This window comes from Medicago sativa, chromosome 4, assembly GCF_051527215.1.
Source record: "Medicago sativa cultivar Bolivia chromosome 4, Bolivia_mono, whole genome shotgun sequence".
NCBI lineage: Eukaryota > Viridiplantae > Streptophyta > Magnoliopsida > Fabales > Fabaceae > Medicago > Medicago sativa.
In genome coordinates this window covers 38,413,885-38,436,262 of record NC_140752.1, presented here as the reverse complement: position 1 = coordinate 38,436,262, position 22,378 = coordinate 38,413,885, and the positions used below count along the sequence as shown (strand labels likewise).

The following is a 22,378-nucleotide window of genomic DNA, read 5'->3' as shown; positions in this document are numbered from 1 at the left end:
TATCATAAAAATATCATATAACTTTTAGGCTGAGCATGAACTGACACCATTCTTCTTGGATTTCTCATAGTTTATCTTTTGAGTATGTCACACACTTGAAATCATCAATGTACTGCATATATTATAACAAAAAAATAACCATGTTACTTAATAAACTTAATTATATACAAATATTATACTTTAATATAAAAATAACATACCAGCTTTGGAATCTCGTTTAGTTTTGAAATGAGAATCTCTTTCATAAACCTCATCACAAAGTACCCGCAATCTATACCATTTTCTTGGCGAGGACACTACAAAAAATAAAATAAGTTTGTATCAATCAAATTATTTATATTATTCATACACTAATTTTTTAAGGTTGTTATGTTATATTATTAAACCTGTACTCGGGCCCATGATATGTTGTTAAATTTATTCTTTGATACTTGAGCGTCCCTTGCAGAGAAAAATACCTGTAAAACTCTACAAAATATAAATGTAAACTTAGATTACATACTGTTGGAAAAAAATGTGTTTAACAATAAACCTTTGAGAGTTTTGATGATAACAAGGTATTAAAAATTGTCAATTGGACTAGCTAATATTTGTTCAAGTGTACAGGACCATAGACAAAAATTTTACATCATATATGAGTTCTGGATGAACAAAAGAGAGCTAAGAAATCAACAAAAAGGAAGCTTAAAGCGTCTGAAGAGAAGTGCTTCTGAAGACAAAAGTGCTCCTGAAGACAAATCGCTCCTGAAGTGATGACGTCATCAGAAGCTGAAGTCCATCAGAAGCAAGTTCACTAGAAGCAACCTCATCAGAAGCTGAAAATCACCAGAAGCTGAAGTTCATCAAAAGATGCAAGACTTAAAGTTTCAAAAGTTGTTCAATGGATTTGAACTCGTCTAAGCATTGCAGAAGACTGGGAATATGAAGCAACGGTCATTTTGAAAGGATTTGAAGGCATTGGATGCTTATCTTCAAAAAGCGTTGACAAAATACAATTGTACGAAGTGTACAACCACTACCTCCACTACTCTGCATTTTCTCTGCTACAAGACAAGAAAACAACTTTGAAATACAGCTTTACCTGCAACGATGTTCCTTCACAATGGGAATGGATTTGAAATTGATCCTTCATAGGACAACAAGCATATCAGGTAAAAGATCATTGGTGATTGATCAAAGCTTCAAACGACTCTTTTTGATGTACTGGCAATTTCACAACGTCTCTTTCACACCTCTATATAAAGGAGTGAAGACTTAGAGTTTCGTATCAGAATTAACAACAATTTACAAGTGCCAAAACTCTGCTGAAATTGTTCTGCATTCAAAGTTCACTTAGAATTTCAGTTTCAAAGTTCATATCTTAGAAATTCTAGAGTCTTAAGAGTCTGTATCTGATTTGTATTGTGAACACCACTGATTGTATATCGAGTGTTCAACTTCAAACATTTTTCTTTGTAATTCTGTTTGATTAGAAGTCTCTTGCAGTTGTGCTTGAGCAATAGAAGTCTCTTGATTGTGTTCAGGAGCATAGGAAGTCTCTTGCTTGTGTGCTTGAGCAGTTTGAAGTCTCTTGCTAGTTTTAGCAGTGAGCAATTGTAATCAAATATTACATCTTAGTGAACTCTCTTTGGAAGTGCAAAGGGGACATGACTACTTCCGGTTTGTGGAAGCAACCTGTATAATTGCTTTGTGTCTTTCTTCCTTCGTTCTCTCTGTTTTTATCCACTGCACTTAGTCCTGAACATCACTTTAGAAGCAGTCTCTATTTGCCTCTGACCAGTGTTTTCAGCTTAGGAGAAAACAAAGAAAAATCTAACACAATTCAACCCCCCATTCTTGTGTTTTTCTCACCTTCAACTGGTATCTAGAGCCTTGGTCTGTTGTCTTAACACTTAACAGTGTAACAGAAAAAGATCTGAGAAAAACATGTTTGGTTATTCATCAAATGCTGGATCTTCGAACAACAATGCTGTTCCATACGACTATGGTGACAGTGAGAAATCTAACTTTGGAAAGATTCCTAAGTTCAATGGAGATCCTGAAGAATTTTATTGGTCGAAAAGCACAAGTCTTCAAATCCTGAGGATCTAATCATTGGAAACAAAGATAGTCCTAGAAGAACAAGATCATATTTCACACAAGAAGAGTCTATGATTGGACTGATATCAATGATTGAACCTGCAACAGTTGATGAAGCACTTTCAAATGATGGTTGGATCTTAGCTATGCAAGAAGAGTTGAATCAATTTCAAAGAAATGATGTGTGCGATCTGGTACCCAAACCTCAACACAAGAACATTATTGGAACAAAATGGGTATTCAGAAACAAGTTGAATGAGCAAGGAGAAGTAACTAGAAACAAAGCAAGACTTGTTGCACAGGGTTACAGTCAACAAGAAGGCATTGATTATACTGAAACATTTGCTCCAGTTGCAAGATTGGAAGCAATCAGGTTACTTCTTTCCTATGCAGTTAATCATGGAATAATATTATATCAAATGGATGTCAAGAGTGCATTTCTTAATGGTGTCATAGAAGAAGAAGTGTATGTCAAACAACCTCCTGGTTTTGAGGATCTTAAGCATCCTGATCATGTTTATAAACTGAAGAAATCACTATATGGCTTGAAACAAGCTCCAAGAGCTTGGTATGATAGACTAAGTAATTTCTTAATCAAAAATGATTTTAAAAGAGGTCAGGTTGACACAACACTCTTCAGAAGGACCCTTGGGAAAGATATTCTTGTTGTGCAAATATATGTTGATGATATAATATTTGGTTCTACTAATGCATCTCTTTGCAAGGAATTTTCTAAGTTAATGCAGGATGAATTTGAAATGAGCATGATGGGAGAGCTGAAGTTCTTCCTTGGCATTCAAATAAATCAATGCAAAGATGGAGTTTATGTTCATCAAACAAAGTACACAAAGGAACTTCTGAAGAAGTTCAAGCTTGAAGATTGTAAAGTGATGAACACTCCAATGCATCCTACATGCACCTTAAGCAAAGAAGATGAAGGATCAAAAGTAGATCAGAAGCTGTACAGAGGTATGATTGGTTCCCTGTTGTACCTCACTGCATCTAGGCCAGATATTTTATTCAGTGTATGCTTGTGTGCAAGATTCCAATCATATCCTAGAGAATCTCATTTGACTACTGTCAAGAGAATCTTCAGGTATCTGAAAGGAACAACTAATCTTGGACTCCTTTATAGGAAATCCATAGATTATAAGTTGGTTGGATTCTGTGATGCTGATTATGCTGGTGATAGGATTGAAAGAAAGTTAACCAGTGGAAATTGTCGATTTCTGGGTGATAATCTGATATCCAGGGCTAGCAAGAGACAAGCAACTATTGCTATGTCTACAACAGAAGCAGAGTACATTTCAGCTGCAAGTTGTTGTACACAACTACTTTGGATGAAACATCAGTTGGAAGTCTATCAGGTTATTGCTAACAGTATTCCCATTTATTGTGATAATACTGATGCTATTTGTTTGTCTAAAAATCCAATTTTGCATTCAAGAGCTAAGCATATTGAAATCAAACACCATTTTATCAGAGACTATGTTCAAAAAGGAATTTTAGATATACAATTCATTGATACTGAGAATCAATGGGCTGATATATTTACTAAGCCTTTAACTATTGAAAGATTTGATTTTATAAAGAAAAATTTGAACATGCATTTTGTGTCTGATTAAAGCTTGCTTGCTCCTGAATAGGATTTTAGGTTCTGAAGTCTGTTCAGAAGCTATGGTCCATCAGAAGCTCTTAATTGAGGTTCTGAGGAAAATGTGCTTCTCATGATGACCTCAGCATCTGAAGTCCAGAAGCTGGACTTTGTGCTTCTGAATAGCAGAGTTAGTGGAAACATTGGAAGTTACTTTTTATGGTAACTCCTGGCCCACTAACTTGGCAGTTTCTCTGAGAACTTCTGACGTGGCTTATTTGTATTGGTGTATAACTTGAAAGGGCAATGATGATTATAAGCTTTGAATGTACTAAACACGCGCCCCCTTTGTCATTAATGTTATGTTTGTTTGTCGCTTTTCTGAATTGCAAACGTTTTACTCTAAACACTTAGTCAATTCACACACTACTCACTTCACAACAAACACTTTCTTTTCTCAAACCTCTCTTTACGAAGTAAGCGCAAACTCTCTGCATCTCAACCCTAGAACCCTAAAATCATCATCTTCATCAATGGCATCATCAAGCTCGCAACAAGACATTCCAGAATCAACATCCAGTATGCAACATCAAGGTGCTCCAGAATCTGGTTTAGTAATCAAACCTAAAACCATGACCATTCCTTTTGAATCTTTGGTTGTTCAAAAAGAGTCACTAGTGGATTTCACCTCTCTTGAGGATAACAAGGTGGATATGAAGGCTTTTGTAAAGCCTCAAAAGCTGTTTGCTTACTTTCATATGTTGAATGAACCAACATATGAGAATCTGGTTAAGGATTTTTGGTTAAGGGCTGAAGTCTACGACCTGGAAGCTGCAAGGTTGGAAGAGAAACAGACTGTGTCAAGAGATTCTAGTCTGAAAGGGAAGACTAGAGAAGAAATGGGTCTTGAACCATTCAAGGGAATGGAGATTAGGTCAGCCGTGATGGGTATTCCTATAACCATCACAGAAGAAGTGATTTCCAGAGCATGCAGGGTAACTCCTAAAGGCAGATTTTAGTGGGATGTTAGCAAGAATGATATCCTATTGGAAAGCTACACAAACTTGCTGCTGAAAGGAAACTCAGCTGCTAAGTCTGTGAACATGGAGGATAGTCACAGGTTGCTCCTGAATTTTTGCACAAACTGCTTCTTTCAGAGAGGAGGAGGGTCTGACCAACCAAACTAGGATCACCAACTGGTATTGTACTTTTTGGCTACTTTTCAGAGGATAAATCTTCCAAGATACCTCATGCATCATCTGTGCTGGGCTATCAAAGAAGGTATCGACAAGAAGAAAAATCAAGTACCTTGTGGGAGGCTACTGTCTGAAATCTTCCATCAAGGGAAACTGTTGGAGATCCTAAGGAGTTCAAGCCAGCTTCTGACTGTTGCTTCAAGGCTACCACTTCTGAGAAGATCATCAATGGCAGGACTCTGTACTATATGAGGATTATCAAGGAAATTCCTCTCAATGAGAAGGGTCTGGAAGAGTCCACAGCTGAATCAGAACTGATAAGGGATTTTCCTTCCATCTTAAAAGAGGATAATCCTGAAGTCTTGGCTGGATTCATAGCTGCTCATGCCAGAGAATCAGGTGCCAACAATCAGGATGAAGTTGTTCCTGATGCTCCTGATGGAATCAAGGGCAAAAGGACCATGACCAATACTGAGTCTGAAGCTGCTGGTGCTAAGGCAAAGAAACATAAAGTTGCTAAGCCTAAAGCAACTAACTGCGACAGTGTTCCTGTTCCTGCTCCTAAGAAAAGAAGAGGTAAAGGAGATACCTCAATCACCAAGGAAAAGGTGAAACAAGCTCTTGAAGAAATGGAAGCAGAAGAGTAAAAGCCTAGAAAGAGGAAGCAAGCTCCATATCCAATTGTCAGCCCAATGTTTGTGATGACACCTGCTTTGGAAAGAATGGCTAAGGAACAGGCTGAGCAGATGATAGCAGACAAGAAGGAAAAGGAAGCACAATACAGACTGGAAAGGGATGAAAAGCTCAAGGCGATTGGGCAATTGCTGAGGTCAAGGCAATTGCTGGTGAAGCTGCAGAAATTGCTGAAGAGGAAGCTCAAGTGGGTCTGGAGGAGATTCAAGGAACCTCAGAAACTGGTGCTTCAGGATCTGTTTCTCAAGCTACTGCTCCAGAATCTACCTCAGAAGCTGAAAACTCAGTCAAGGTAACTCAGATTTCAGAACCCTTTACCACCATCTCACCTGTTGAACCTTCATCATCAATTCCTACTGAAGACACCACAATATTAGATAATCTTGAAAGTCATTGCAAATGTGAACTACCTGGTGTAAGCTTACAAAAAGCCTCTGAAGTTGCTTCTGAGGAAGTTGCTTCAGAAAGCCCCCAACAACAACCACCTGAACCACAAATAACCTCAACCTCACAAACACCACAACCCACTCAACAATTGACCATTCCAGACTCTGAACAAATTCAACCTCAACCTTCACAACAATTGACCATTCCAGATTCTGAACAAACTCAACCCCTAACTCAAATTCAAATTCAAACTCTTAGTGTTTCTGACCAACCTTCATCTTCATCTTTATCAGACACTGAGTTCCTTGAACAACCACCCCTAGACATCCTGGAATCTGATTACATTGAGTCTGAGCTTCAAAAGATCAGCACAGAGATGCAAACTCTAGTGCAACTAAGAAGAGTTCCAACTTTGTCTGTTGCCTATGAGGATCATTGGACATCTCTGAAGAGCAAAGCTTCTGAACTACTAGATGCTGTGAGCAAGAAGTGTCTTAGGATCCAAGCTGCTGCAGTAAGAAGACATTTGAGGAATATGCACTTAGCTGAGCAAGCTAGAGGTCCATTGTTGTATCTAGCAAATGAGCCTTTCTATTCAGAATCAGAGTATGTTTCAAGGGAAGCAAGGGTATTCAAGATGCTGAAGCAGAAACTGATAAAACAACAGGAAGAGTCAGTTGATGCTTGAAGAAATGGTTAAGAAGCAATCTGAGGAGATAAATCGCATGAAGGCATTGATCCAACAACCACAACAACCCAACCCTTAGATGCACACCTAGTTGTCTGTGTTGTTTTTAATGTTATTGAAATGCATCTAAGTTCTGAACTTATTTTTGCTTCTGATTGATATTGAAATGCATCTCATGTTTATATGTTTGCTCTGATATACATTATTATATTCATGCTCTGAAGTTTTTTTTAAGTTATTATTTGCTCTAATTATGTTATGATCTGATGATATGCTCTGATTATATGTTTATGTTGCTCTGAACCTTTTTACTATATGTTTTTCTCATCTCTTCTTTTTGTTTATTTTCTTTTTGCTAATGACAAAAGGGGGAGTATATGTGATAATATTTAAAGGCTCTGAGCCCGTTGTTAATGTTATTTGAAAATGATTTTGAAAAACTTCTATCATTCTTACCTGAAAGGTATGTGCTCTGAACGTAAGAAGGAGTATCAAATTTCAAATAAGATTAATTGAACCATTCTTCTTATCTATAATCTACTTCTTTTCATTTTTGAAATATTATTGCGCTTTAAAAGAATTTAATTAACCTGGATAGAACTTAGGGGGAGCTTTCAAACCTCACCTTAAAGACTATCAGACCCAGGGGGAGTCAGAGCTTACAAACCTCAGAACCCCAAAGTCAACTTGTTAATTAGATTAACAACAATTGATCACATTTTAAATATTATTGTTTGTCATCATCAAAAAGGGGGAGATTGTTGGAACAAAATGTGTTTAACAATAAACCTTAGAGAGTTTTGATGATAACAATGTGTTAAAAATTGTCAATTGGACTAGCTAACATTTGTTCAGGTGTACATGACCATAGTTAAAAAATTTACATCAGATAAAGGTTCTGAAGAACAAAAAGAGCTAAGGAATCAAGAAAAGGAAGCTTTAAAGCGTCTGAAGAAAAGTGCTCCTGAAGATGATGATGTCATCAGAAGCTGAAGTTCATCAGAAGCAAGTTACTCAGAAGCAACCTCATCAGAAGCTGAAAATCTCCAGAGGCTTAAGATTCATAATTTAACACTTCAAAAGCTGTGTATTGGATTCGAAAAACAATGCAGAAGACTGGAAATACAAAGCAACGATCATTTTGTGAAGATTTGAAGGCATTGGATGCTTATCTTCAAAAAGTGTTGACAAAGTACAAAGTGTACAACCACTATCTCCACTACTCTGCAGTGTCCACGCTACAAGACAAGAAAACAGCTCTGCCTGCAACAGTGTTCCTTCACAATAGGAATGGATTTCAAATTGGTTCTTCATAGGACAACAACCATATCAGGCAAAAGATCATTGGTGATTGATCAAGCTTCAACAATGACTCTTTTGATGTGCTGGCAATTTCACGTCTCTTTCACACCTCTATATAAAGGAGTGAAGACTTAGAGATTGGCATACGACTCAACTACAATTTACAAGCGCCAAAACTCTGCTGAAATTGTTCTGCTTTCAAAGTCACTTAGAATTTCTGTTTTCAAGTTCATATCTTAGAAATTCTAAAGTCTTAAGAGTCTGTATCTGATTTGTATTGTGAACACCACTGATTGTATATCAAGTGTTCAACCTCAAACATTTTTATTTGTAATCTTGTTTGATTAGAAGTCTCTTGCAGTTGTGCTTGAGCATAGAAGTCTCTTGATTGTGTTCTTGAGCATAGGAATACTCTTGCAAAGTGTGCTTGAGCAAAGGAAGTCTCTTGCTGTGTGCTTGAGTAATTGTAATCAGATATTACATTTTAGTGAACTCTCCTTGGAAGTGCAAGGGGGACTGGACTACTTCAGGATTGTGGAAGGAACCAGTATAATTGCTTTGTTTCTTTCTTCTTCTCTCTCTATTTTTATCCGATGCATTTAGATCCTGAATATCACTTCAGAAGCTGTCTCACTTTGCTTCTGATCAGTGTGCTTCAGTTTAGGAGAAACGAAGAAAAATCTAACACAATTCAACCCCCCTTCTTGTGTTTTTCTCACCTCACACACTACTCAAGCGCAATTGCAAGAGATTTCCTATGCTCAAGCACAACTGCAAGAGACTTCCTATGCTCAAGCACAACTGCCAGATACTTCTATTCAAACATAATTACAAAGAAAATGTTTGAGGTTGAACACTTGATATACAATCAGTGGTGTTCACAATACAAATTAGATACAGACTGTTAAGACTCTAAAATTGTTGTGAGTCTCATTTAAATCTTCAAGTCTTCACTTCTTTATATAGAGGTGTGAAAGAGATGTTGTTGATTGCCAACACATCAAAAAGAGTCGTTTGAAGTTTGATCAAATCACCATTGATCTGTTGCTTGATTTGGTTATTGTCATATGAAGGAACAATTTTAAATCCATTCCAAGTATATAGGAATACCAGCATAGTCACAATTGTTGTTCTTGTACTATTGCAGACACAAAACAGAGTAGTGGAGATAGTGGTTGTACAATTGTACTATTGTCCTTTTCCAACGCTCTCCAAAGAATAAGCATCAAATGCCTTCCAATTCCTCTGAAATAGCCGTTGCTCCAGGCTTCTATTGTTTCTACAATGATAGGCATGATCATAACAACTCTTGACAAACATTGAAGCTTCCAGTTTTTCAGCTTCTGATGACGTCAGCTTCTAGTAGTCTTCAACTTCTGAGAGTGCTTCTGATAACATCAACTTCAGTTGATCTTCAGAACCTCTTGTCTTCAGAACCTCTTTTCTTCAGATGCTTCCTTGCAACTCAAGCTTCCTTTTTGAAGATTCCATTGCTCTCATTTGTTCTTCCAGAACCAATGTATGATTTAAAGACACTCAAATTTTTGTCTATGGTCCTGCACACTTGAACAAATATTAGCATATCCAATTGATTTTTTTAATACCTTGTTATCATCAAAACTTAAAGTGCTATTGTCAAACACATTTTGTTCCAACAACTTGCTCTCAATTAGAAAAGGAAATGGTGTTACTCTGCGCATGTTCGCCTCTGATCAACCTTCACTAATTCAAGGTGATGGTAATGTGAATGTCCCTTTGGTAGCAAGCAATGTCAGTCTCAACACCAATGAAAAGATTCCTGAGTTGGAAGTGGATGATGATTTTTCTCCAGATTACTCATATTTTGAGATGTCATCACCTTCAGATAAAATTCGAATGCATGACCTTTTACAATATTTTGACAAATTTGAGCCTGTTGTGTTTCAATCGGTCAATTAAACCAATTCTTCGAACAAAGGAAAGATTGTATGCATTGATTTAAATTCACCTTCCACTCCAACGGGTCACAGAATCAGCAAAGATCCTTTTTTACCCAGAAAATTTCCATCCCCGACAGTGAATATAAGACCACCTGATGATCTAATATCAAATACAAGTTGGCCAAGAAAACAAGATTTGTCTTCTTATAATGAGAACCCTAAAATTCCTATTGCTAAACAATGAAAGAATTAATAAAGCTGGTAGTTATATTAATCATTGCTGGAATAAAACACAAGTCAAAAATTGTTTTCATACAAAAATGAAACTGAAAAGGTTGTGCAATATCAACTAGATTTTTCTGATCTAATTGTTGTTATTCATGCAATTAGGGAAACAAATATTTAGCAGAGATTAATGATACAACCCTATAGGCATGTTTATACTGATAATTTGATTTCTTTGGCTGTTAAGAGGGTTTCAAGGTTACTCACATTTATCAAATATTATGGTTTTTAACAAAATTTTAGGTGAGAAGAAAGGAAACAGTAGCAAAGGAAAAGGGTGTTCTTCACTTTTGAGATGCTAAACAAAATTCAGAGATGTTAGGAAGGTATATGAAGGTAAAACAAATTACATCTAAATAATTATACTTGGTTTGTACTTGTAATTATTTTGGTGTCGCAAGGGAGGAATTTAAGTATATGTCATTGAATGAATTGTGTCTTTGAGTTCACTGGACCTAGAAAATCTAAACCTTATATATATGAAATTTTTTGCAGGACAGTAGTAATTGATTTGGAGATGAATTTATCAAAGTACAAAATGCTCAAGGGAATTGGTATTTGGAGATGAAGGTGGCAAATATTTGGAGATGTTTTTAAAGCTTATGTGGAATTAAGCAAGATGATTTTAATTTGTTGGATGGTTGGTCAATTGAATTTAGATATTTTTTCCCATAGAACATATCTAGTTGTTTTGTTTTTGTTTCTATAAATATAATGGATTTATTTCTTTTTAAATTTAAATATTGTTGAAACCAATTGAATTATTATGTGTGACAATCTATACAACTGTTTATTATTGACACTGAATGATGAATTATATTGTCAAAAATGATTGGCATGACATAAAAATATATTCAAGCACATATATATGGATAGAGTTGGGAAATTTTTGTTGAAGAGGGGTTCCTAGATTACCTCGACTTTATAGATTTAGTTGTTTATATTGAATGCATTCAAGTTAAAAAGAATAGATTTAACAATATAATGATTAGTTATAAATCATAATGACATATAAATATACGACTAGGGGTATGATTATTCATTTTATCTTACTAGAGTCAATTTGGTAGAAACACCAAAGGAAAGCCAATAGATGTTAATTAAATTCTTGACAATTGACAATAATTTTTTTTTTAGACTTGTGGATATTGATCGAAAGGTTAAGGATAAATAAATTTTTGTTAAAATCGACCATTTAGATGTGGACCACAGGCAACAGTGGTGCGATGAGACTTAGTCTTTGCACCACCTCTTCAGCCCCTCGGGGTTGTTCTCTGTTGGTTTGTCCATGTTTCCGATACGGTTCTGTTTTGCTGAGTTATGTACTATTCCAGATATGCCCATAACTTTTAGGGGTGTTCTGATCCGTTCTAATCGCCGACGACCCTTCATCTTGTCTATTCACTCCTTCTTCTTGTTGTTTTCCGATCTGGGTGCTTGGTGTAACACCCTATTTCTATTAAGCGGTAAAACGCGCGAATACATCAGAAATATTCTAGAAATAGATGCTACGTCTCAAAACAGACCAAAAGATATCATGCATATATATAATATTTCAACGGTCACAGCAGAATTCAAATCATAAATTTCAACATATACATGCCATGGTCAAATATATCCTCATATGAAAATACTTCAAGTCCGACAAGTGGACAATAGCAACAACATAGCAACAGAATTCAAAACAACAAATAGACGCTAAGCCTAATCAGAGCCTAGATACTATGACACTGACACGACAACGGAGAAAGCTCCCGTCGTCCAAACATCCAACAAGCAACTCACCAAGCGTCTAATCATGCACAACGTCTACCCATCCATACAGACAGGTAGGCGGTCGAAACCAATGGGGGTAAGTATTACATTAATCATAATCCACATATAAAAACATGGTATTCAAGAATTTATACATATCACATATACATAACCACCCCTCCTAGAATACTAGCATCATATGATTAACATCCCCTATTACTTGCATCTCAAGCTATCACATTATTATCATAGCATAGCATGCATAATCAACCTCTAATCAAGTCATCAATAAAAGCTCATCATTTATCAACATCAATCAATGATCACATCACTTACCTCATTACTCATTTAGCATGCTTAATTCAACAAGTACAATTCATCATTTCGAGTTACAAGTAATCAATCATCATCATCAAAGAAATCACCACATCTTATGTATATACATATACAATTCTCACCTCATCATTATCATCCAACCAATTATCATCAAATAGATTCACCAAGTGTATAAGCACAACAAGTAAGACATGCAATTAGAGCATTTATTTCACAACCATCAACAAAATCCACCAATATACATATACACCAATCCACATAATCACAACATTCACCAAATTTCACCAATACACCAAATCATCAAGTCACATATTTAATTATGTCACAACTCATCAACCATTCAATTCCAAATATCACAAGTATGTATTCATCAAACACACTCATCATCAACATTCACCATTCACATGCAACAACAAGATAACATTTCAATATGCAATGCGCCTATACTCGACACATATATGCATGTGGTACCAGATCAACAACAATGGATGCAACAAAAACATCCAAGTAAGAGTACACCTCCTCTTACTATGTAAAAGTACACCTCCTTTTACATTTCAACAACAACAACAACATGATATGATGCATGGACATATAACAATGACTCGATAATGCACAACTTCAACATAACAACTATCAAAACAATGTAAAAGTACACCTCCTTTTACATTTCAACAACTCAACAACATTGCATTATCAAGAATCATGCCCATACATTCAACAATCACAACTCACATAAGATTCATCAACATACATCAACATCATCAACATAATCATCAACAACCAACAACATCATCCTCATCTTAATTATCAACATACATCAACATCGGCTCGCAATTCATTTCCATTTACATCACATAAACCAAGTAAAACGGAATAACAAAACAAGTTATGATAAACATCATGTTCATCCCTCCACGATCATTCAAATACAATCATTTAGTCATATGAGATCATTCACAAAAGATTCATAAGACTTTAGTTCATCAAGATTCATTTCTACTAAATTCGTCTCCAAAGTCACCATTTTAAAAATATTAGAGGTTATGAACCAAACTCAACTCTACAAGCTCAATTTCTATGCCATGTATTCTCACAAGTCACTTATAAGTGCAATAGAGGATACATAAGCATTTCATCGGCCAAAAACGACGAATTCAAGAAAAACCCAAAGTTCGTCTCACTCTTCACTTTTTACAAAATTTTCCATTTTCAAAGCAAAACAAGTTCAAACTTGATAGAACCAATCACATCCATTTTTAAAAATCATATAAACAATATACAACTCTAATCCCACTTCAATTTCAGGAGAAAACGAGTTTTTGGAAAAGTTGACGTTTGGACCGTTTTCACAAAAGTTAGATGATTTTCATAAATCCAAGTCCAAACCAACTCAAATCTTGTTCCAGTAGGATTAAAGGGGTAAACAGGTGTTAATTAAGTCTAAAGAAACATTTTAGAAGTATTGGATTGGTCCCCCAAAGCTCAAAACAATCAAAACAGAAAACTGTTTCTGGGCAATTTCGCTATTAGCGAAATCTGCGCTATTAGCGAAATTCCCAGACAATTTCACTATTAGCGAAATTTTCGCTATTAGCGAAACTTGTCCAGACAATTTCGCTATTAGCGCCGTTCTTGCGAAATTATGCAGAAGTTTCGGGTTTCCAAAAATCCCAATTTTCAAACCCCCAACTCCCAAATCAACTTCCAGAAAGTGTTTATGTGTCAAAACAGGTTCAATACACTTAAACAAACATGTTTCAAGCATTAAAAACAACAACATAGCTCATTTCATCAAATTCACAAAATTCTTTCAAAACACCAACATAACCAAAAATCTCCTCATGAATCCATAAACAACGTTTCCAGTTACAAAATTTTGATTCCAACAGTTCAACAATCATCATCAACAACTAATGAACACAAATTCATGCACAATTCAACATCACAACTTCATTTTTCATCAAAATTGCTCAAGAACACAATATACCCACAATTGCACATTTCAACATGTTAATTCACATACTAACTTGCAATTATCATACAAATCATGTTCTCAATCATAACAGCAACAATTATGCACGAATTCAGAACAATTGGATTCAATTTATCAATTTCATAAAAATGGGTTTAAATGAAAAATGATGAAATTATGATCAAAAACTAACCCCCTTACCTCTAACACCAAGAATCTTTAATTCAAGCCTCAATTTAGCTCCTAGGTGTTGAATCCACTCTTCTAGCTCTAGCCCTTGCTCTTGTTGTTGTCTCTAGTCTCTATCTCTTCTCCTCCCAAATGAAATGAAATGAATAATGTTGTGAAACCTAATTTTCACCAACAACTAGAGTTTATATATATGCTCTATTCAATTGGGCTTATCTCTCAACCTTAATGGGCCTAACCCATTTCTATTCTAACACCCCAAAATGTCACTACTCACTTAATGGTAAATTACAACACTAACGGTCACTTACCGGTAAATCAATTAATTACTACACCTTCTCTAGTAACTTGGTAAAACAAGATTCTTACTAACACTCAAAATAATTCTCATCTAAAATTACAAAATTACCCCCCACTCTCAAAATGACCAAAATGCCCCTATTCCAAAATGACTAAAATACCCTTCTGCACCGAATTCTACAATTCCCAACCAAAAATACACACAGATGCAAATAATCACATAATAGCACACACAACACACATAAATAAATAATAAAATAAAACTAGCGAAAATCGGGCTGTTACAACTCTCCCCCACTAAAAAGAATTTTCGCCCTCGAAAATTACCTGAAGGAAACAACTCCGGGTACGCAACCCTCATCCTACTCTCCAATTCCCAAGTGGCACTCTCACCGGTTGGTCCAACCCAAATCACCTTAACCAAAACGACCTCCTTGCCACGCAAACGCTTCACTTCACGATCCTCAATCCTAACTGGCCAAGTCTCAACGGTCAAATTATCCCTTACTTCCAAATCATCCACTTGAATCACATGGGACGCATCATACACATACTTCCTCAACTGAGACACATGAAACACATCATGAAGATTCGACAAAGATGGCGGTAACGCAATCCTATACGCTACAACCCCAACCTTCTCAACAATCTCAAAAGGTCCAACAAAACGAGGAGTCAACTTCCGACACTTCAAAGCACGTCCTACACCAGTTACAGGATTCACTCTCAAAAATACATGATCACCAACCTGAAACTCGATGTCCTTCCTCCTCTTATCATGATAACTCTTCTGCCTACTCTGAGACGCTCTCATCTTCTCTTGGATCATCTTAACCTTCTTGGTCGTCTCTTGCACCACTTCCGGTCCTAACAAGGCGCTTTCTCCTGACTCATACCAACACAAAGGAGTTCTACACCTCCGACCATACAAGGCCTCAAACGGTGCCGTTCCAATACTAGAATGAAAACTGTTGTTGTAGGTAAACTCAATCAACGGTAAACATTCAATCCAACTGACACCTTGCTCCAACACAAGCTCTCAACAAATCTTCCAAACTCTGAATAGTCCTCTCCGTCTGACCATCAGTCTGGGGATGATACGCAGAACTCAACCTCAACTTAGTTCCCAAAGCATCTTGCAAACTCTCCCAAAACTTAGAAGTAAACCTCGGATCCCGATCCGACACGATACTAGAAGGAACACCATGCAATCTAACAATCTGCTCAATGTAGATCTCAGCCAACTTAGCCACAGACATACCGGTCTTAATAGGAACAAAATGTGCTGACTTCATCAACCGATCAACAATCACCCAAATAGAATCAAAACCCTTAGCAGTCTTCGGCAACGCTCCAACAAAGTCCATTGATATACTATCCCACTTCCACTCTGGCACAAACAACGGTTGCATCAAACCTGACGGCTTCTGATGTTCAATCTTAGACTTCTGACAAACCAAACAAGCATACACAAACTCTGCAACATCCTTCTTCATTCCAGGCCACCAAAACAATCTCTTCAAATCCTGATACATCTTAGTCGCTCCGGGATGAATACTCAAACTACTTCTGTGACCTTCTTCCAAAATCTGCCTCTTAAGCTCAAGAACACTTGGCACACAAATACGATCACGGAACATCAAAACACCGTTCTCATCCTGTTGGAGTAAGCCCTAATAGCCAACCTATATTGATTGGGTTTGGCTTTGTATCATGATATTGATATAAATATATATATTGTGAAAATATAAATTAAAAGGCATTTCTTTATTGATTTTGTTTTGTTTTAAAATAATGAAGTCCCTAGAATAGTTAGTCCATTTAATGGAACATTAAGTATAACTTAATTGTGAGACCCCGTTAAACATAAGGAAACTATTCTAAAAGTATCCGTAGTCAAGCTTTATTGAGAAGTGGGATATCATTAAAGCATAGAGACTATTATGTGGGTAGACTGATGATCACATCTCACAGATCATGGATAAAGAGTTATCAAGTCTTCACATAGATATAAATATTAGGAGTAATATTTATATTGGATTGACCCGCCGTGAGAATACTACATAGTAAGTTATGCAATTGTCATAAGATATTCTCACAATGATAATAGTGTATATCGCTCTTGGACCTGAAACCACTATGATCCCTAGATGTGGACTCAAGTGCTTTGTTGCCATTCTAACGTTGTCTGTAAAAGGATAACCATAACGTTGGTTGATGGGTACTTGATGAAGCATGCTGAGGGACATGAGTGTCCTAGATGGGATTTGTCCCTCCTCATAAACAGGAGATATATCTTTAGGCCTCTTGATGAAATATGACTGTAAAATTGCATGGCCATGCCGATCTAAGTCAATATAAGATATTGGACTTATTCGTTATTCAGTATATTTCGGAATCAAGGAATATAAACATTGATCTATACAAGGGTGACCATATCTATGCCTTGGGATCAATAAAGATATCGAGACAAAGGAGTAAGTGTACACATGAGTATTATCATGGAAAGGTTTCGTCAGATCACTTGACATTCTTGTCACTTGGGTAGCAATGATGTGTTGCTAGATACCGCTCATTGTTTATAATATTAAATATTAGATTTAATATTATTGCCAACGTGACTAGAACCTATAGGGTCACACACAAAGAACAGTCAAAAGAGAAATATATAAGTATGACTTATATAAAGGGTGCGTTTAGTAAATAACGCTAATTAGTTAGCAAAATTACTAAACTCGTTGTTGGGCTTGCTAAAGCCCAATAGTGACTTATGACTTGCAGAGCACACTAGAAGTTCTATAAATAGAACTCTGGTGCTGAAGTTTTTGGTTACACGTTTTGAAGCAACCCTTTTCTTCTCTGCACTTCCAATTCATTGGCTAGCACCGAGTTTTGGAGGAGCACTGTTCGTGTGGACTTGCTAGAGGCCTTGCTGCTTGCTGCTTGCTTGGCTGTGATCAAGATTCCAGTTTCCAGTTCTCAGCTTTCAAATTTCACACTTCGAGGTAACAATCGAATCACTGATTCATGTTTGAATTTCGTAATGATCCAAGGAATGAAAATCGAAATTCTTCTTCTTCTTCTTCCGCTGTGTATCATATCTTTCGATTTTCCTTCAGTGGTATCAGAGCCAATTACGAAACCATGAATCGGATTGCTTTGTTACTGCTTTATGTTTTCATATGATTAAACATTTTGAATCGGAATTAAATAATAAAGAGAATTAAAATTGGCATCGTATCATGTTTTCTGTGCATGGCTTTTCGATTTGTTTGATGTTTCAGAAACCGTTTCTGGTGAAGTATCGACATATCCATTATACATATCGACGGGAACATGATTGGAAACAAATCAAATTAGATTATCTTTTAAAATTGTTTTAAGAGATAATAATATTTTCGCAAATATTTGATTTGCTAATATTTTGATATTCTATAAGGAATTAATTTGGAATGCAAATCCGTTAATAAAATAGAATATTAAGTGTTAATATTTTATTATTTAAATTTAAATATTAATTAAAATTGATTGATCAATATCATATATGTGATATATGATTTTAATACAACATCATTATATGTGATATATTGATGATATCATTCGTTCAATAGGTTTTATATAATTGATTGTGAATTTGTAGTCAACTCGTGAGATTGAGCTTCGAATACCGATTCTGGTGAAGCATCAAAGATCCGGTTGTCCATACTGAACAAACAATTGTTAAAACTATTGATGTTTGATTGTTGCATTAGGATACTTAACTATACAAGCGTTGTATTATTATGGTTGTATCATTCGATCAATTGTTTTCAAAGAGATTGTTGTAAATTTGAACAATTCGTGAGAGTGAGCTTCAATATCCGAATCTGGTGAAGCATCATAGATCCGGTTGTTCATGCTAAACAAACAATCCTTGAAAATATTTATGTTTAATTAATTTATTTAATTGGAGAAAGGTAGTAAATTTAAAAGATCATGATTTTGAAAGAGTTTCAATATCAGATATGATTTTTGAATTTGGTAATAAAATATTTGCTTAATTTTAGCCCTGTAATTTGTTTTGGAAACAAATTGATTGCCTAAATAAAGCAGATTTAATTATAATAATTATTGAGTGTCAATATTACTATAATTAAGTAAATAAAAATTCTACCTTTTGGATTGTTTTTCAAAAGTTGTTTGAAAGGTAATAAACGATCCTAAATTGATAGTTAATTTAAAAGATCATGATTTGAAATAGTTTCAATGTCATATATGATCTTTTGAAATTATTTGATCGATTTGCATGACTTTAACTTGATTTGTTTATAATTTAAAAGAATCACGATTTGAAAGAGTTTCAATATCATATATGATCTTTTGGATTTGATCCTAATATTTGCCGAAACGATTTGGGTGTTCATAAACGTGTCAAGTGTTGATGCGAAATACGCAATCTAGAATATTTTGGAACACAATCTGAGATATTTTGGTATGCAATCTAATATATTTTAGTACTTGATCTGAAATATATTTTGGTACATAATATAATATATTTTCGTACTCAATAAAATATATTTTGGTACATAATATGAGATATTTTTGTACTTAATATAATATATTTTTGTACTCAATATAATATATTTTGGTACTCAATTAAACCCCCAGCTAATCTGCGTAGTGTGATCATATGTCAAATTTTAATTTAATTTATTTTAATTATAAGACCTTAATAATAATAAAAGTGTGTTATTATTATCATGTGAATGATTATGGCCTTAGTCCTTTTATTTTATTTCTTTTGGATATTAAAATACGGCCTGCGTGTCGTGCCTCTCTCTTATATCTCTATTGTACATTCTCTTCTCATCCACTCCCTCGTATGTAAAACGAGTTTCTTTCATATGTAATGTAAATAGAATGCAAAGAAGTAATAGGGCTCATGACGTTAGGATAGTCCTGGAGGTCAAGCTTGGAGAAGCAAGGTCGTTTCTAGGATTAGTTTAGATTCTCTCATTGGCTTGAGAGAGTCATAGCGTTAGCATGGCCATAATCATGTCACTTTTATTATTGTATAATCGTTATGCATGTTATGATTGGAGTGCGAATATATATGATATATAAGCCGTGGTGAGGTGAGATCAAACTTAATAAAAATCCTTCAATTCAAAATATTAAGTTTATTGCTTTCCAAAAGTTTAACACCCTTCAAGACTAATATCGAAATGTGTAGGTTTCGCCTCCGCGAGGTGCACTTTCTATACTAGTAAGTTGCGGTGCGGTAATCCAATTTACCCAAGTGTTATTCTTTTGGGTTTAACTTAACTAAATTAATTTTAATAAGATTAAAATAAATTTAGAAGCAATGTTTGGGAACATCTATATGATAGATTAGAGTAAGGAGTTATTCACTCAAATGATTTGAAAGTTGTATGAGATACAATTGGAAGGAGTTCCTACCTAAATAACTGAGTTTTGAGTACAGCCTCCGTTGACTTAAAGCAAGGTGAAATATGGATTTCAACCCACTAGAAAATCTTCCAATGAGATTTTCCGATTCAAATGTTGAAGGTCATTTGTTTTGAGTAAAATAGTGGGAGCATATTTAATTAAAGACCTAATTAATTATGTTTTTATATCATGATACAATTTTATTTTATTTTCTGTATTTAGAATTTCTTCGGCATATATAATTTTATTATACTGTTAAATGTTTTTATGAAGAACAAAATCTTCAGAAAAGAGTTTCTGAATTGGTACAAAATTTAAGAATTGTTCTTAAGAATGAGAAAAACTGTATATTCTCGAGCAGTTATTTCCTAGCAACTTTCTATGTCTATATTTGAAAAACAACGCTTATCAGAAGCATTGGATCAAATGAGTAGATATAGGATATCTCATAGTGGTAACGACGATGGAGAATGATATGATCATTCAACCTCAATGTTATAAGATGAATAGTTTAAGCCTATCAAGTAGATGTACATGGATAAGAATAAAATTCAAATTCTGTTTTTCCTACCTTTGAAAGGTTAAACACGGTTGCAAAAAGGGGAAGCAATTATTTCAAAAGTTGAAAAACAAAAATTGCTCGTAGTTTTGAAAGGGTCAAAATATAAGAAAGAAGTAAGACTTCTTATTTACCCATATAGTTATAGAAAGTTAAATTTCTACTTCTTCATCATAAGTATATGATACTTGATGATTAATCTCATATTTGTTGAAATATAGAGAGTTTTAAAGAAGCAGAACATTAACTATAAGTGAAGTTCACTTACGTCTAGAATGAAACAAATTGTTTCATTGACATAGGAGCTAATGCTTGGACTTAAATTTAACTTGATATGGAACCAAATAATTGTTATTAAATTCCATATAAAATAGAAGCATTAAATCATAAATCTTGTATTGACAAGAGAATGATTGTGTAGTTGAATAATAGACAAACGTTGTCCTATTATGCAAATTATGTTTTCTATAGAAGTATGCTAATCAAGTAATGGATTTGAGTTCCATGATCTTGATAAGCTGGTCTATAACTTATGTGAAAAGAGGATCAAATGAGATTTGAACCTTTTGTAGATTATTGGCATCAACGTTTAGTACAAACAATTGTGATTCACATTTCCAAAAATCCATGGATATGGACTATTGGACTCATTTGATTTTATATCATTTGAAGGATGTGAGCCCCACTTTTCAAAATAGATTAGTACACCGGTCACCAACAAAGGTGAAAGGACACATAATTTATTTGAATTGATATACATATGAGATGTATATGGAGAACTAAACATATTTGCTAGATATTGTTTCTATTACTTCATCTAACATTACTAAATCATTTAGTAGATAAGCAAAGTGTATTTGACACGATTCAAGAAAACTTTGAAATTGTTCAAAGATTTTAACAATGAAGTAAAAGGAATAAGTTTGAAAAGTATAAAGACTATACGAGTAAGTCGTGATGGTAAATGCTTGATTAATGAGTATAATGATTATTTATATCGTTTCATGTTTGACATGACTTGATAGTTTGATTATAACTCAATGACTCTTGAAATTAATTAAATTACAGTTATTCTTCACCCACAACAAAGTTCCAATTAAGTAATCATAAAGACACCATATTAGATATGGAGGTATGAGTACCTAGTTTTGACTTTATGATAATTTCAGGTTATATGGTTTATTAGATAAACTAAACTTCGAATTTAATGAATGTATAATTGTGTAACTATCCTTAGGAAACTAAAGGATATTATTTCACATCTTCTTCTTTGACAAAAGTTGTTTGTCGCTAGAACTGAAGTATTCCTTTTCAAGGAATATAGCTTTGCAAGAGCCAGTGGGAGTGATGTAGAACTTGAATTAAGTCAAGAAACACAAAATACACATCTCTCTAAGAATGGAACACGAGTTGATTCAACAAAGGGTTGTTGTTAAATCATCAGTTTGAGTAGCACAAGATCTAAATGGCTTGAACTTTGAGAAGTGGCTATATGCCATGGGATCTTATAAAGAATCTATGTACACAGACCATATATGAATATTGGAATGTGAGTTTTCTTTTAGAAAACTGACATGGATGGTATTATGAATACCTTTAAGATGTGATTGATTGTAGAAGGTTTCTTGCAACTCGTGATGCAAATCATGACGAAACTATTACATCATTTTAATGCTTAAATCTAACGATCC

At 34.8% G+C, this 22,378-nt stretch overlaps 1 pseudogene across 1 annotated transcript; it reads right to left on the bottom strand.

Moving 5' to 3' along the window:
• Window positions 1-612, bottom strand: LOC146929247 (uncharacterized; annotated as a pseudogene). The gene is made up of 4 exons (XR_015007967.1): window positions 605-612; window positions 387-468; window positions 201-296; window positions 1-112 (listed from the first exon to the last, which is right to left on the bottom strand). The product of XR_015007967.1 is annotated as an uncharacterized LOC146929247 (transcript).
• Window positions 613-22,378: the final 21,766 nt, after the last annotated feature.